Raw genomic sequence first — 14,202 nt, 5'->3', positions numbered from 1 at the left:
GGGAGGTAGCCTAAGCATGTACTGATTGGCAAGAAAAGGACTCCAGAAAATTAAGAATTTGCTTAACTAAACACACACCTTTTTCTAACAAACAGAAAGCCACCGTAGTGAACATAATTTTTATTAAGTTCACACAAAGAAAGGCTCTGCATAGCTGAACTTGGCAATAGCTGCCAAATTCTGGTTTTGTCAAGGTAACGGCAAGAGTCTAGGGATGGTAGAAGCCTTTACACAGAGAAGACCTGGATCTGACATCAGCCTTTAATTGTATGCTGCTAACATTCTCGGCTTTCAATTAGCCTTGTTAGGTACAAATTTATTGAGCAGTCAAGATCCTAATCTATCTTCCACTGCTGGGGTTTATACTTATTTTACAGAAGGGAGGGGCAAAGGACAGAGACAATGAGGCAGGAATTTACTCCTCAAAAAAATAAAATGAAACAGGAACAACAACAAAAACAATTAAAACATATAACTCTCTATTTCTTAATTAGGAGAAATGAAGGGAGTGGGTTAGCATAATCCTAATTTTATTCTTTTTGGTCCCCAAACCCAAATCTCTTTTGGTTTGCCTTAAAAAATTTAGAAAGCAAACAAAATATAAACCAAATTAAGGCACAATGCATATGAATCAACTGGGTCACCTATACGATATCTTGAGACTCTTGGGTGGAATCATTTTTTTCAATCACACAATTGTTTTCTTAACATCTACAATAACTAATATTCAGTGGTAGCTGTGCGTTGGCACTTTGTTCAATGCTTTGAATACTTTTTGTTTAAAAATAACATTTTAAGATGATTTAAAATGCAACTAAAAGTACTTTTTGCTTCTGTTTCAAGCTTAGTTTTAAAAATATAGATCAGAAGAGTTTCTTTTTTAGGTGTTTAAGTGCCTGATTCTATATCCTATTTGTCCGTATTGTCAACTTCCTTGTTCATAGACTGTTTTCATTTGTGTGTTTTACAGTTAGCAAACTCTGTGGCTGCTATAAATCCTCCCAGATGGGTCTCAGGGTGCACGCATGAGATGAAGAGCAGCAAAGGAAAGTTCATTTGTCTAGGATTCTTTCATTTCTCCCACCCCTCTGAAAATTCTAATATCTCTTTGAAAATGCTCTCTAAGAAAACAGAGAAGCAGATTGTACTGAGGGTGAGGACCCAGTATGGCTGAGAAGGCCCTTTGAAGGGGAGCCCATCCTCTCTGCAGCGCTGTCAAAAAATTGCTCCTAGAGGCCTAAAAATTAAATGAAAGACACAGGGGATAAGAAAAACAGGATCCCCTAAGCCTGGAGTTTCCATCTTTTCTTCCTACCATTTTTTCCCTTTTTTAAGGTCTTGTTAAACTTAGAGACACAGCTTCTTGTTAAAGATGCCGAGAGTCTGAATCTTAAAAGACATGTTAAACGTTCTATTAGAATTCAAACCTCCTTTTTAAATGCAAATCTAAACGCCATTTTATGGAACATCTATAATTATGAAAATGGGAAGACATTGCCTTGTGTGCGGGGAGAGTCTGTGAGTATGAATATTACATTAATGTGCCCACACCAGCTCACTGATCCTGCTGGCAGGAGCATAAAAAATGCTCGAGTGAAACTTTTATTTAGATGTTAAGACTCCAGGCCCCAGCGGGGTGACAGAGACAGTCCCTGTGAGTTGCCATCAGAGAGAGAGCTTGAATTGAATTACCCAGGGGGAAAGAAAGTAGTGGTGAGCACTGCTTCGCTTATTTAATTTCATTTACTTTCAGTACATTATCAGCATGAGGCTTTTCTCTCCCCACCAACTGAAACCCAAGAATGCCACCACCAAGAAAACAAAGACATAATGCAGCAGAAATGTTTGAATTCCAAGTCACTAATTTTAGGAGACTAGGGACAGCACCATCACCACCTTCTCACCCCAAAACTCACACTTGGTTTGCTAAAATTGAGCACTGAATGAGTTACTGAATTTCCTCTCTTAGTCATTCACCAACAAGATTCTGAAGAGTAAGAGAGCTGGAAATACAGTATTTTATATGCTGTGTTTTTGTAAGGTGTGTTATGTTGCTTTTTTATTAGAGGGAATCTGTACTGATGAACTCTCTTGCCTGGATTCCCTTATGGGCAGTGGAAAAAATGGGATTATAGGTGAAGTTTGGAATGGCTATGGAAAAAAGATTAGATCAAATCAATTTTTATTCTGTTGATTGTCTTCTATGTCTAAGGCACTCTGTGGTGAGTACAATAACAGAATTGTTCTCAATGTAAAGTTGACTCTGAGTGCAATCTCATTACCTCCATGATCTATCAGATAAACCCAGATGGGATCCAGATCTATCCCAGTCCAAGATGGGAAGCCACTGTGGCAATCAAGCTCTCTCCTCTTTCAAGTGTCAGCTTAGGGTCCCACTGATCAAGAACTTGGTGGTCCTGAGGATACACACGTAAGCCACAGTCCTGTGTGATGAGGCAGGAGGAGTCTTGTATGCCTGAATTCACGCCTACTGGCAAGTGAACCGATCTGCAGAGCTACTTGACATGTAATAGAAGGTATGTAAATGTTTTGCAGCATGATAATAAAAATAGGAAGAAGCTACAAACAATTGCATGAGTAGCTATTTTAAGGCAAAAACTTTTATATTTAAGTAAACAATTTTTTAAAAAATCGAGGCTTTTTGTCCATTACCTGAAAAAGGATATCACCACCTTAATGAAAAAAAAATAGAAATGATTTATTGGGAATAAATGGCCCTTTGGATAAACCTAAGGGTGTATCACATTATATAAGCACAAAACAGAATTACATTAGTGTCATAATCTCTCTCTACCACTGCACTTAACTAAATCTCTCAGAACAGCCCATATAAAGGAAAGATTCACTTAGCTGAAGGATGTAGGGCCATAAACATAAGATCGAGAAGAGTGTTAGACACAAGTGATGGCCGCCCAACTTTCACAGCAGATGAAGATAAAAGAAATTCTCAGACATCTTTTTCTCCTCATCCAGATTCCTTTAAACCCTGTATCCCACCCATACCAACTCTGCAGTAAAAAACAACAGAGTAGGGGTCGATCTCAGCACTAAACGTGACTCCTCAGTCAGCCACCCACAGCAACAACAATGGGGACCCTTTGGAGTGTGATCCATTTCCATAAAGCAGTCAATAAAAAAGACATGGCAGCTTATGTGAGTCACGGCCTATTTAATTAGCTGCATTCTAGCCCACTGAGAAAAGAGAATTGGAGAAGTCGGTCGGCAACACCACAGCACAACGCTAATAGCCTAAGAGGCCACACAATTTCTACTGCAAAAAGGGTGCAGCTCCTGCAGAAAAAAACAGTGCCCACAAACTTTCATTCTAGGTAGCTGGTTTGGTCTCTTGCTCAATCAACCTGAAATGAAAATCAGTGATTAAAAAAACCCATCTTCTGTTCAACGCTTTTCCCTCCCTAAATTGTGGACTTCTCCTATCCTCCCCTTTCCTTCTAATTCAAGTTCTTTTCAATTGTTTGAAAAAGGAGACCAAACCAACTCCAGCCCAGAGGCTGATCTTTACCAGGGGTGAATTTCAGGCAGGGTTAAGCTTACCAGTTTCTTTCACTAAACTACCTGTGATATAGGACCTGGGTTGTTAGGTGGATGAGGTTGGAGAAAATCTAATATTTGAAGGCTGGGAATGGTCAAGTTCCATTTGTGATTTCAGTTCACTCACAGATCACTGGTGTGTGTGTGCACTTACACAATGACAAACATACGCTTCACAATGCCTCAAATGGACAAAATGAAAGGGGGTATTGCAGGTAGGGTGGGTGGTGTAGTATTCTCCTGTCCAGTGGTTGCTGATCCCCCATCAGTTTGTTAAATCCTCTCCTTTGTATTTGGTTTCTGAGTCCTTTAATAAGTTCGTTACTGTTTTTCCTCAGCTTCTTGCATTTCTGGGTTATTTTTTGCCTTTTTTCTCAATTTTTAGGAACCAGTCAATAAATGACTGAGGTGTCTGGCAAGAAGTGTTCATCTTCTACACATGATGATAACAGGGAAAATGGTTTCAATGACTCTTCCTTCATTAGTCCCTTGGGACAGGCTTACGTAAGTCTTAAACTGCTGTGGTTCCATTCAATATCTACTTGAGTTCACACTTATTCCTCACAGTTTTCTGTCTTTGTGCTTCACTTATTAAGGAATGTAGACCAACACATGTAAGGTGAAAAATTCTAAGCCATTAATAATAATAGACTTAGGATCTAAAAGTTTCAAAGACACAGAAGCCACTCAAACAAACAGCTTTAATTTCATGGAGAAATAAACTGGATAGCAGATGAAAGGAAGGGACTGAACACAAAGTACTTAACCAGGTTCTTCAACGAGCTGTGACATAAGAAGCTAAGAAACAAAACAAGTGCAGTTGGAGCTAGGCAGAAGGACGTCAGAAAATGGTAGAAATCACACGTTTGTGGTTAGCAAACCAGTGCAGGAGACAATATTCAGGAGATCTTCATGGACTCTTGTTTCCCCTCCAATTTTTTAAGGTCTTTAAAAAAATCTGTTAATCCAGGTAACAGACCAAACTGTATAAAAATTTGTGGAAGAAACTTGTTATACTGAGGATACAGAAAATTCATGAGAGATTCTAGGGCAGAAGTACTAAGAAGAAAAGCAGATAACTGATGTACAAAATGATTAAACCTAATATGTTTTCATACAAAATGGTTTAAAAAACCTAACAAGTTTTAATCTGCATTTTATCAAGCATTTTCACATCTCATTTGAGCTCCACAGCATGCCTGTGAGGTATGTATTAATATCATCTCCACTTTACAGACTAGAAAAAAGGCTTACTGAAATTATGGGAGTTGCTGAAGGTTGCTCAGCTGGAAAAGCCCATGCACTTTCCACCACCATGAGCTTCAGCTGAGGAGACACACTCAGATGTACCTGAGGAAAGATACAGTCTTCCCACCTCACTCGCCCATGAGAGACTCCATTTAAATATGGAAGAAGAAACAGACATGATGTGTGATTATTCTGATACTTGATGTCAAAAAATTATTTTAGGATCCTGTACTTCTTGTTTACTTTGTAAGGTACTGGCTGACTAACCTACGGAATTGCTTTCTAGGGCAGGTCTCTGTGAAATTCAAGAGATCAACAGATATGCGGAACAAAAATGAAAGAAAGGGCTTCCCTGGTGGCGCAGTGGTTGAGAATCTGCCTGCCAATGCAGGGGACACAGGTTCGAGCCCTGGTCTGGGAAGATGCCACATGCCGCAGAGCAACTAGGCCCGTGAGCCACAACTGCTGAGCCTGCGCGTCTGGAGCTTGTGCTCCACAACAGGAGAGGCCGCGACAGTGAGAGGCCCGTGCACCGCGATGAAGAGTGGCCCCCGCTCGCCGCAACTAGAGAAAGCCCACGCACAGAAATGAAGACCCAACACAGGCAAAAATAAATAAGTAAATTTTTTTTAAAAAAGAAAGAAAGTAAGAGAATGTAATAAAAGGATACACAAGGTAAAGAATATACAAGAAGAAGAAACCTGGAGCTCTCAAAAAATGCTGCTGGATCACCAAGGTTTGTAAGGCCTCTTCACAAGAGTGATATCTAGAAAAGGGAAGCCTGTTTTAGTGTAGGGCTCATGCAGAAATCTCGGACATGATTCATTTACTCTCTAAAGAAGAGGGCTTGGTTTAAAAAGACAGAAGATTTTTAAGTCAAATATCCAAATTGGTTTCTAGAAACCATCGATATTCATGGCATATGAAGAACCTTCTTGTTTCCACAAAGAGGCACCACACTAATTACCACAGAGGACTGTGGTCTTCCGGGAGGCTCCTCTTCCATGTCTCTGTTTTTAGTCGGATTTTACTTATAAGAAGTGAAAGTTTTAGAAAAAAGCACTTCCAACTCTACGTATGATAACTTCAACACACTAATTCTAGCATCTAAATAAATGGGAATAAACAACAGCATCTGGTAGGTAAATAGTTCATCTTAAAGAAAGACTAATTCAATATAATAATTTACTGATCCTCAATCCTGGTATTAGGATACCAGGGCATCTTTTGATCAGTTGAGGGTGTTGATAGAAATGGCAGAGATTTTGAATAATTCACTTTAAGAATAAGTTTTTCTATAATAACACCACCCATTTACATTCAGTATGCTTTCTTAAGGGGAAAAGTCAATTAAAAATAACTTATAGTGTATCTTATTTAGGCTACAGTCTACGGTGATTAAACACATCTGATGTAGTATTATAATCATGGCAATCAAGAATTCCTACAGAGCTTTATTTCCTTGAAAAAAATTGTTTCTTCAAAACTGTGGGTGTTCCACAGAAGTGGGTTGGGCATTTAAATGTTGGTGGTCATGTGTTATGGCGGGAAAAAGGTTGAGAATTCATGTAATCTGCACAAAAACGGTTTAAACCCAGGAAGCCTCTTGTGTCTTCTGATTTTATTAATGACACACATATATAACTTAGCACCTTCAGCTTTATTTTTATCCTAAGAATCCATCCTTAATACAGAACTACAAAGATCCAAACGACCTGAAGTCTTTTTTAGCAGCCAAACCACAGTAAGTGGCAGCAGGACAAAGTGAGAATCATGACACAAATCCAGACAGCGGTGCTTCAAAGGGCTTTGAGATTCTAAAAAGGAGGAGGAGAGGATTTCAAACACCAAACTGTCTTTTTTACAAACCTTGAAGGATCATTGTATTTTCCTCTCATCCTGAGACAGGTCACTTTTATACATGTGTCTGTCACTTGAGAGCATATCTTTAAAAATGAATGACAAAATATCATTTTAAAATCTATTTATTTACTACTCTACTGGATTGTGATAAGAATATGAAGAAAAGGAAAGAAAAAGAAAAAAAGCCCCACCTGGGTTTGAAGTCACTTTTTAACTGGTTTAACTTCTACCTGTCCACCATACTATGGCCAGAAATCATCTTTCTGAAACGTATATCTGGCCATGTCACATTCCTGCTACAGCCTTTAATGGTTCTCCCTAACCTATAGGATGAAACTCAAGCTCTCCATCACACAAAAACTTTAAAACCTGGTCTCACCCTACCTTCCAGTTTCATTTTCTCCCAACCCCTTATACTTCCCAATACTCCAGCAATAATAGGTAACAGACTTTGCCTTCTGGAATATGCCGTGTACTTTACACTGCCAGGCCTTTGCTCATGCTGTTTTTCCTGGTTGGAAATTCTAATCTGTATCCCCATTTTCTGAGGTGGGAGTGCTCCTTTAAGACTGAATTCAAATGTCACAAACCTTCTGAATCTTTGTCTGTTTCCGCACATAGAATTATATCCTCTCTCTTCTGTGCTCTAATACCATTTTCTATAGGGTACAGTGTTGGCTCCCAGGGACCCTAAACCTTTCCCCCAATACTCTCTCTCCATTCTTGCCTCTTTGCTTTGGTTTACATAAGACCTTAGTTTCTATGTAAAGCTGCTAGAAGCCTTGAATGAGGAAGTAGAAAAGGTACTATTCCCAGGAAAAGGAATGTAGCTGTGGATCTGGGTAGAAGGCAATAGGGAGGATGGCCTAGCAAGGGAAGGAGGGTTAGAATAGATCTCACATTCATAGGAAGAGAGAGAGAACACTATGAAAAAAATTAAATGAACAAAACATCATAGTGCCTGGATTGAAATAGGGGAACAAAGAAGAATCCAATAGAGCTGTGCATCCAAGGAGATGGGTCAGTATTTGCACCCCGACTGTCTAGGTAAGGAGAGTAAGAATTAGATTGAGGCAGAGCTGGAACAGCTGAAACCCATCACAAGGCAGGGCTGTACTTTAATTGTTGAATTGATGTGGGATTAAGAAGGATCCTTCCCTAAAATACACTCAGTAAACTCCAAGGAGTTTGGTGCTAATTATTTAACTTCTTGAAGCCTAAAGAAAACCTGCCAGTGGGAAATCTAGTCCCTTTCACAGAGGGCAGTTCAATTCATTAGTTATATACCTGTTTCTCTCTGTATCCCCAGGGGCCTCGTACACACAGTAGGTGCCTGATAAATGTTTGTTAAACTGAACTGAAACCACGTCCAGCCTTATGGGACTTGGGGTCTAAGGAGGCAATATGGGAGTGAATATTTGTTAGATAAATCATTTTCACCAAAGCCAAAACCAGTAATTTTTGTTCTGCTGTATACTCACTAGTTTAATCTTAGAGTTGGCACTGTGAAATAAGAAAGTAAAAAAGGGAAAGAAAGGAAGTAGCCAAGAAAGCCAGGAGGAAGTAGTGGGTGCAGAAGTCGGGAGGAATCACAGTGCTGAGAATGACAGGAGGATGGACAAATAGGATTTTGGGAAAAAAAATAATAATTTGGGAAAAAATGCCATGAACCTCACCTGGAGAGAACTATATCTCCCAGCCAATTTCACAGCCTCATTGAGATACCGGTTCTCTTCACCTCAGAGCTTATCTATCTTCAGGAAAGCATCAAAGGATGGGGTCCAGAGGAAACCATAAATGGACAAAGACCGAGCCAAACTTAACAAATGGATAACTGAGTATACTTCAGAAAAAGGCTGTTGATGGCAATTTCTGAGCTACACAGGCCTTGAGTGGCTGAGAACTTGGCCCCTTGTCTTGTTCTTGTATTTCCCTGAAAAACGGTATTTTTCTCTTTGACCATCATAGGTACGTTTGTTTGCATCCTGTATGCAAACATCCTATGTGTGTCTGAGCACTTAATACTGTTGATGGTGAAAGCTGCATGAGGATTAGTGTACCAGAATCCCGGAGTCTTTATTTTAGTTACTCTCCAAACCAACAGATTTCAGGGAGGAATCAAATGATGATAATCTTGCCTTCTCCATGTCTCTCTAGTGAAAAACATTCAGATACCATCAGAGCACTGCATCGAGAAAACCTTTAAAGCAAACAAAGCAGAAAATAAAAAATAAGACTTAGAAACTAATTATCGTGATTCTCTGGGGGTATTTCAGGGTGGATGATCTAATGAGAACTCTCACACCCCATTGGGAAGAACTTGATGGGAATGCAGTGACCTCAGCAATGTGGCTTTGACCTGGTATGTATCATCTACTGGACAAAGGGCCACTCTCAAGCTGGGCCTTGTTCTCAGCCAGCTCCCTGGGTGTCTCTGCAGCAGAATGGGATCAGAGACAGAAAAATGATGGCTACGATAAGGAACCTTTAGGGCAAAAATCACCTCCTTTTCTTTTAAGTTACACGTTTGAGATTTAAAATCTCTTGGTTCTTCTGTTTCATCTGACAAAACTCAAGCAAGTTTGAAGTAAGTCAAATTTTGCAAGGAAAAAATTAGGGAGGGGAAAATGAGGGTGATGTTTCCCGACCCAAAAGTTTCTAACCAAATCATCAAGTCTGTAATTGCAAAATAAAAACACTAAATCTCAATATCTATTTGCACAGCTCATTAACTAAGGGCTCACACTCAGCAAACGGAAAAAAAAAAATAGAGGAAAAAACCTTCAGCGCCAAATACATTTGGAAAGTTACTGTGGAGACCTGTCTTTCCCTAGTATCTAAACTAGGCTGTTGTCAGATGCGTCTGTCTGTCTGTCTTTATTGCTTATTTGGGAAGCAGCAAGTTGGGATGAGGCAAAGCATCTTTTGTCAGACTGTGCTGGAGAGAAAAAGAGAGCATTCCTTTCCCCACTGAGTATTATGAACATGATGGCAGGCACTCGACCTGCTCTGCTACTGGGACAACATGATTTACAGTGTGAAAAGGGAAAACCTAAATCACTAAGTAATGAAAACATTAAAGTTAATGCATCACAAGTGAGGAATTTATTACCATTAACTCCAATAAACAGTTATAAAACACTCGTCCTTTCCTGTCCATGTGCAGGGACACAGACACTGTACTTCATTAAGCTCAACTTTCTTTTCTTCTCCACTAGACCAGTCATGTGTGTTTGAACCAACCACCATTTATTGTTAAGTGGACTGGTTCATTTTCCAGGACTGAGAAAGCTGAAGGCACATCCATTTTGCTTCATGGTGCTTGGTACAGACGGATGAAATAGCAAAGTTTAGAAGACATGCAGCTCGGTATTGCTATATAAGTTTATTTAAAAGTCCCTAAAATGTATGTCTGATAAAAGCAGAGTAACTCTTCTGAGCAGCCTTTCTCAGAGGCAGGTATATAAGTAATAATACCTGGCGAGGAAGGTGGCATATTGGATGCCAATGAACGTCAGGTGCGTTTAGCTGAATAATTTTTCCCTTGTTATTGTTTGGTATAGCACCTAAGAAACCTGAGATGGAAACCCATTTCCTTCCAACATCTTTCTCTGTCACAGGGGCATACCAGTTTATTACCTTCAGGTTTTTCATGAACAAAAGAGGCTGCACATATTGGATGGCTAAGGTAGACTGGTTCTGGAATCATTTGTTTTAGAGGAAAAAAAAGGGAGCTAATGTGTCTTTTTGGAAAGCCAACTCTAATCATGGAATCACCTGGGTGTTACAAAGCAGACAGGAGAGGCAGCATGAAATTCAGGCTACCCTGACCAAACGTTCTCAATAGTAACAATGATAATAGTAATACTTCACATTTGAATAGCACTTTAGTGTTTGTAAACTGTTTTCCTTTATGGCACCTCTTTGATCCTGATACAAACAGAAAGGCCTCAATAGTCTAGACTTCAGGAGTTGAAACTGAGGCTCAGAGAGGATAAAAGACTTTCTCACATAGCTGGAAGGAAGAATAAGAACAAAAACTCAGTTTTTTTAAAAAGCTCCAAATCCAGTACTTTTTTTTTTTTTTGCAGTACGCGGGCCTCTCCCTGTTGTGGCCTCTCCCGCTGCGGACGCGCAGGCTCAGCGGCCATGGCTCACGGGCCCAGCCGCTCCGCGGCATGTGGGATCTTCCCAGACTGGGGCACGAACCTGTGTCCCCTGCATCGGCAGGTGGACTCTCAACCACTGCGCCACCAGGGAAGCCCAAATCCAGTACATTTTTGACTACACCGTGCTATGACAAACATTTTACATAATGAATAATGTTATAGTCATAATTATAACCTAAAGTCAAGGTAAACAGTATTAATTCTAGATTTCTCAGCCCAAATGGTTTTTAGGAACCCTCTCTGCTAAGCATGGCTACAGTACCAGTACTGCTGGATGGAGCCTGGGAATTGTCCAGGATGGTCAGCTCTGAAATGGGATCTGATTTTTGGCATTACCAGAGAAGAGGCAGGTACCTGGGTGATCCTCCTGTTTGAGGTTCACAGGGATGTTTAGCCCCACCCACTGAGTGGAATTGCTGGCCCTCTCATGGGCCAAATTGTGTAGAACATATGAAAGAAAGGGCTAGAGAGGCTCTGACGCAGAGTCTGAGCTGCGTAGCCTGCATTACCAAAGCTAAGATTTCCACAAGTAAGACCAACTGCTAAAAAGTAGCATAGTTTAAGGAGGTAGTATTTGTCAAAGGAATTCTTCTAAATATTATTTCACCACTATCTTAGCATTTCCATAAGGTACCCTAATGAAGAACTCTTAGATGAAGAAGTTACAGGTCTCTCCAGAGGTGATAGAGCAAATGACTCTGCCACTCAGTTTGCACACAGGGAAATTAAATCCCAGCCAGCTATGATGCCATTATGTGACTCATTCAATGATACCATTATGTGACATCACCCAAGGTAACGTGACTAATTTGTCACAGAGTTGAGAAGAGAAATAGAGTTTTCTGACTCCAATTCAACATCATATCACTCTTTTACTCCCATAGTCAGGAAATAATCCTTCTCCAACTCTGGGGGTTTAATTTCTATGGGGAAACTAAACAAGACAGGTCCCAAATTTTGGGACACACAGTTCAGTCAAGAGTGGGAAGCTATCCTGAAAGCAGGTGAATTAAGTAATAGTCTATGTCCTGAACACTGAGGCCCCTAGCCTCCTTTTACTGCTCAGTTCCAAAAACCCTGGTAGTCATGTATAATGGTACCACCAGCAGATACACGGATCCTTCTCTGGAAAAAAAATGAATGGCCTCAGAGAAAAGACCTGCAGATACTGACATCTGGGAGACGCCAAGCAAAATGGTTGGGTCTTCCCATCACTCTCAAGTTTAGGCTTTCTAAAGTGAAGCCCATCAGTGGGTATGCTCCGCCTTGGCACACAGAAGTTTCAATCTGCATTTTAGTGCCTCACTTTTAAATAGAAGCAAAGTCTAAAGATCACCAGACATTTGCAGAAAAGCTTCCAACATGGAAGATAAAGACTAAAACATACAACAGATAAAAAGGAACTCAGAGAAAACAATTTAGGGAGCATAAAAGAAAATGAAAAACCAAAACAAACAAACAAGGGATCATTAATATTCCCAGAGGGATGAGAGGACACTGAATTCATGAAATAGGTTGCTTAAAAAGAAACAATCAGGGAACAAGAAAGGAGAGTCAGAAATTAAACATAAGGTAGCCAAAATTAAAAACAAAATCAATAGATGGGTTGGAAGATATAATTGAGGATATCTTAAAGAAATAGGGCAAAAAGGTCAAGAAAACAGAAAACAGAAGAGATAAAAATATTAGAACACAGAAAATAAAGGGAAGGAAATGATCAAAGAAACAATAAAATTTCTCACAATGAGCGATATAAATCTTCTGATTGAAAGGGACCTCCATACATCCAGCACATGAAGGAAAAGAGGTCCACACCCTGGTAATCACTGTGAACTTTCAGAACACAATGGACAATGAGAAGCTCATAAAAGCTTCTGAGTTGGGGGAAAAATTGGCCATACACAAAGAATCAAGAATCAGACTGGCATTGAACTTCTCCACTGCAACACTAGAAGCTAAAATGAAGCAAAATTTTCCAAATTCTAAGGAAGATAATTTCCATTAGCATTTCTACACCCAAATTATCAATCAAGTGTAAAGGTAGAATAAAGAGGTTTTCAGACATGCACATTCTCAAGAAATATACTTCCTGGCCAGCCTTTCTCAGGATGCCACCAGAGGATGTGCTCCAGCAAAGTGAGGGAGTCCACCAAGAAAGAAGGTGATGCTGGATCCGGGTGCAGCTCTGATAAAGGAAAGAGACAAAGAGAAGTCCCAGGGCAGCCAGCCCGAAGTGGGGAGGAGGACAGAGGTGTCCAGGAGAGCGGCTCCAAGAACAAAATGGACCTGATGGATCATCTGATGTGTGTGACCACTTGGAAAATAGGAATATTACAATTCTGCTACAGAGTTTGGGAAGAATTAGGGATGGTGACTTAGAAAACTAATAAAATGAAAAAAGCCTAGGCATTTTCCCACTCTGGAAAGAATAAGAAATAAAACTTAATTATAGAAGTTTATAGGGGTTGGCAGTAAATAAAATTTACATAGTTAAAATCACGTAAACCCTAAAACTAAACTAACTAAAAATTATGATATAATCATGTCGGGAAGATGAAGGGAGGAGAAATGAGGATTGGGATGAGATAAGCGTGTTAAATCCTCCTCTGCTATAATATGAAATAAATAGTTAATAGCTGAAATGGAAAAATCCTGAAAATAGCTGTATAATATTATTCTTTAGAAATGTGGAAGTACACAGCAGAATTTACGAAAGAATGGAAGGGGGTTGCCTCTGGAGAGCAGTACTCAGGGACTGGGAAGGGATAACTGTTTGTAATACTATTTGATTTTAAAAAAACTATATGTCTATATTATTTTGATGAAAATAAAAAATAATTAGAAAATGGGAAAAATAGTTTTACAACTATTTTACACAAAGCCACATGTCTCCATATTTACATAATGATGTCCATTCTGAGTGGCTAAATATACAAAACTCCTAAGCTTGGTATGAAGCGTTTATGGCAAAGGAATCCAGAAAAGAAAGAAGAAATTGGTGTAGAAAAAAGAGAAACAATTTTGTTAAAAAACACTTACACAAAGCCACATTTGAATTAGGTACCATTTTAAGACTATTTTAATAATCTGTAGTCTTTGTGCAATTTGCAATTCTAATATTGTTACTTTGTACCATAGGTTTAATTCTGCTTAAGCTCTTCCTACATTGCAAGGGTACCCACAAAAACAGGAGGCCTTTTTCCATTGGAGATCTATTTTATTTCACACGTAACAAAGGGTACACAATCCCATTATGAAATCTGGGGGTCAGAAGCCCAGAGTATAAACTTGGGCTGCAATTTACAGAATAGTTTTGTATTACTAGGCATGACCAGAATTGGATAAAGTA

At 39.5% G+C, this 14,202-nt stretch overlaps 1 protein-coding gene across 1 annotated transcript in view; it reads right to left on the bottom strand.

Annotated features, from left to right (window-relative positions):
• The window catches only part of SKAP1 (src kinase associated phosphoprotein 1), a 278,254-nt gene that overhangs the window by 50,255 nt on the left and 213,797 nt on the right, over nt 1-14,202 (bottom strand). The window lies entirely within an intron of this gene.

Source organism: Monodon monoceros, unplaced genomic scaffold (assembly GCF_005190385.1).
Source record: "Monodon monoceros isolate NGI ecotype Baffin Bay Population unplaced genomic scaffold, NGI_Narwhal_1 Super_Scaffold_9, whole genome shotgun sequence".
NCBI classification, from domain to species: domain Eukaryota; kingdom Metazoa; phylum Chordata; class Mammalia; order Artiodactyla; family Monodontidae; genus Monodon; species Monodon monoceros.
Note: the sequence above shows the minus strand (reverse complement) of the source record. Positions and strands in the feature narration are given on the sequence as shown.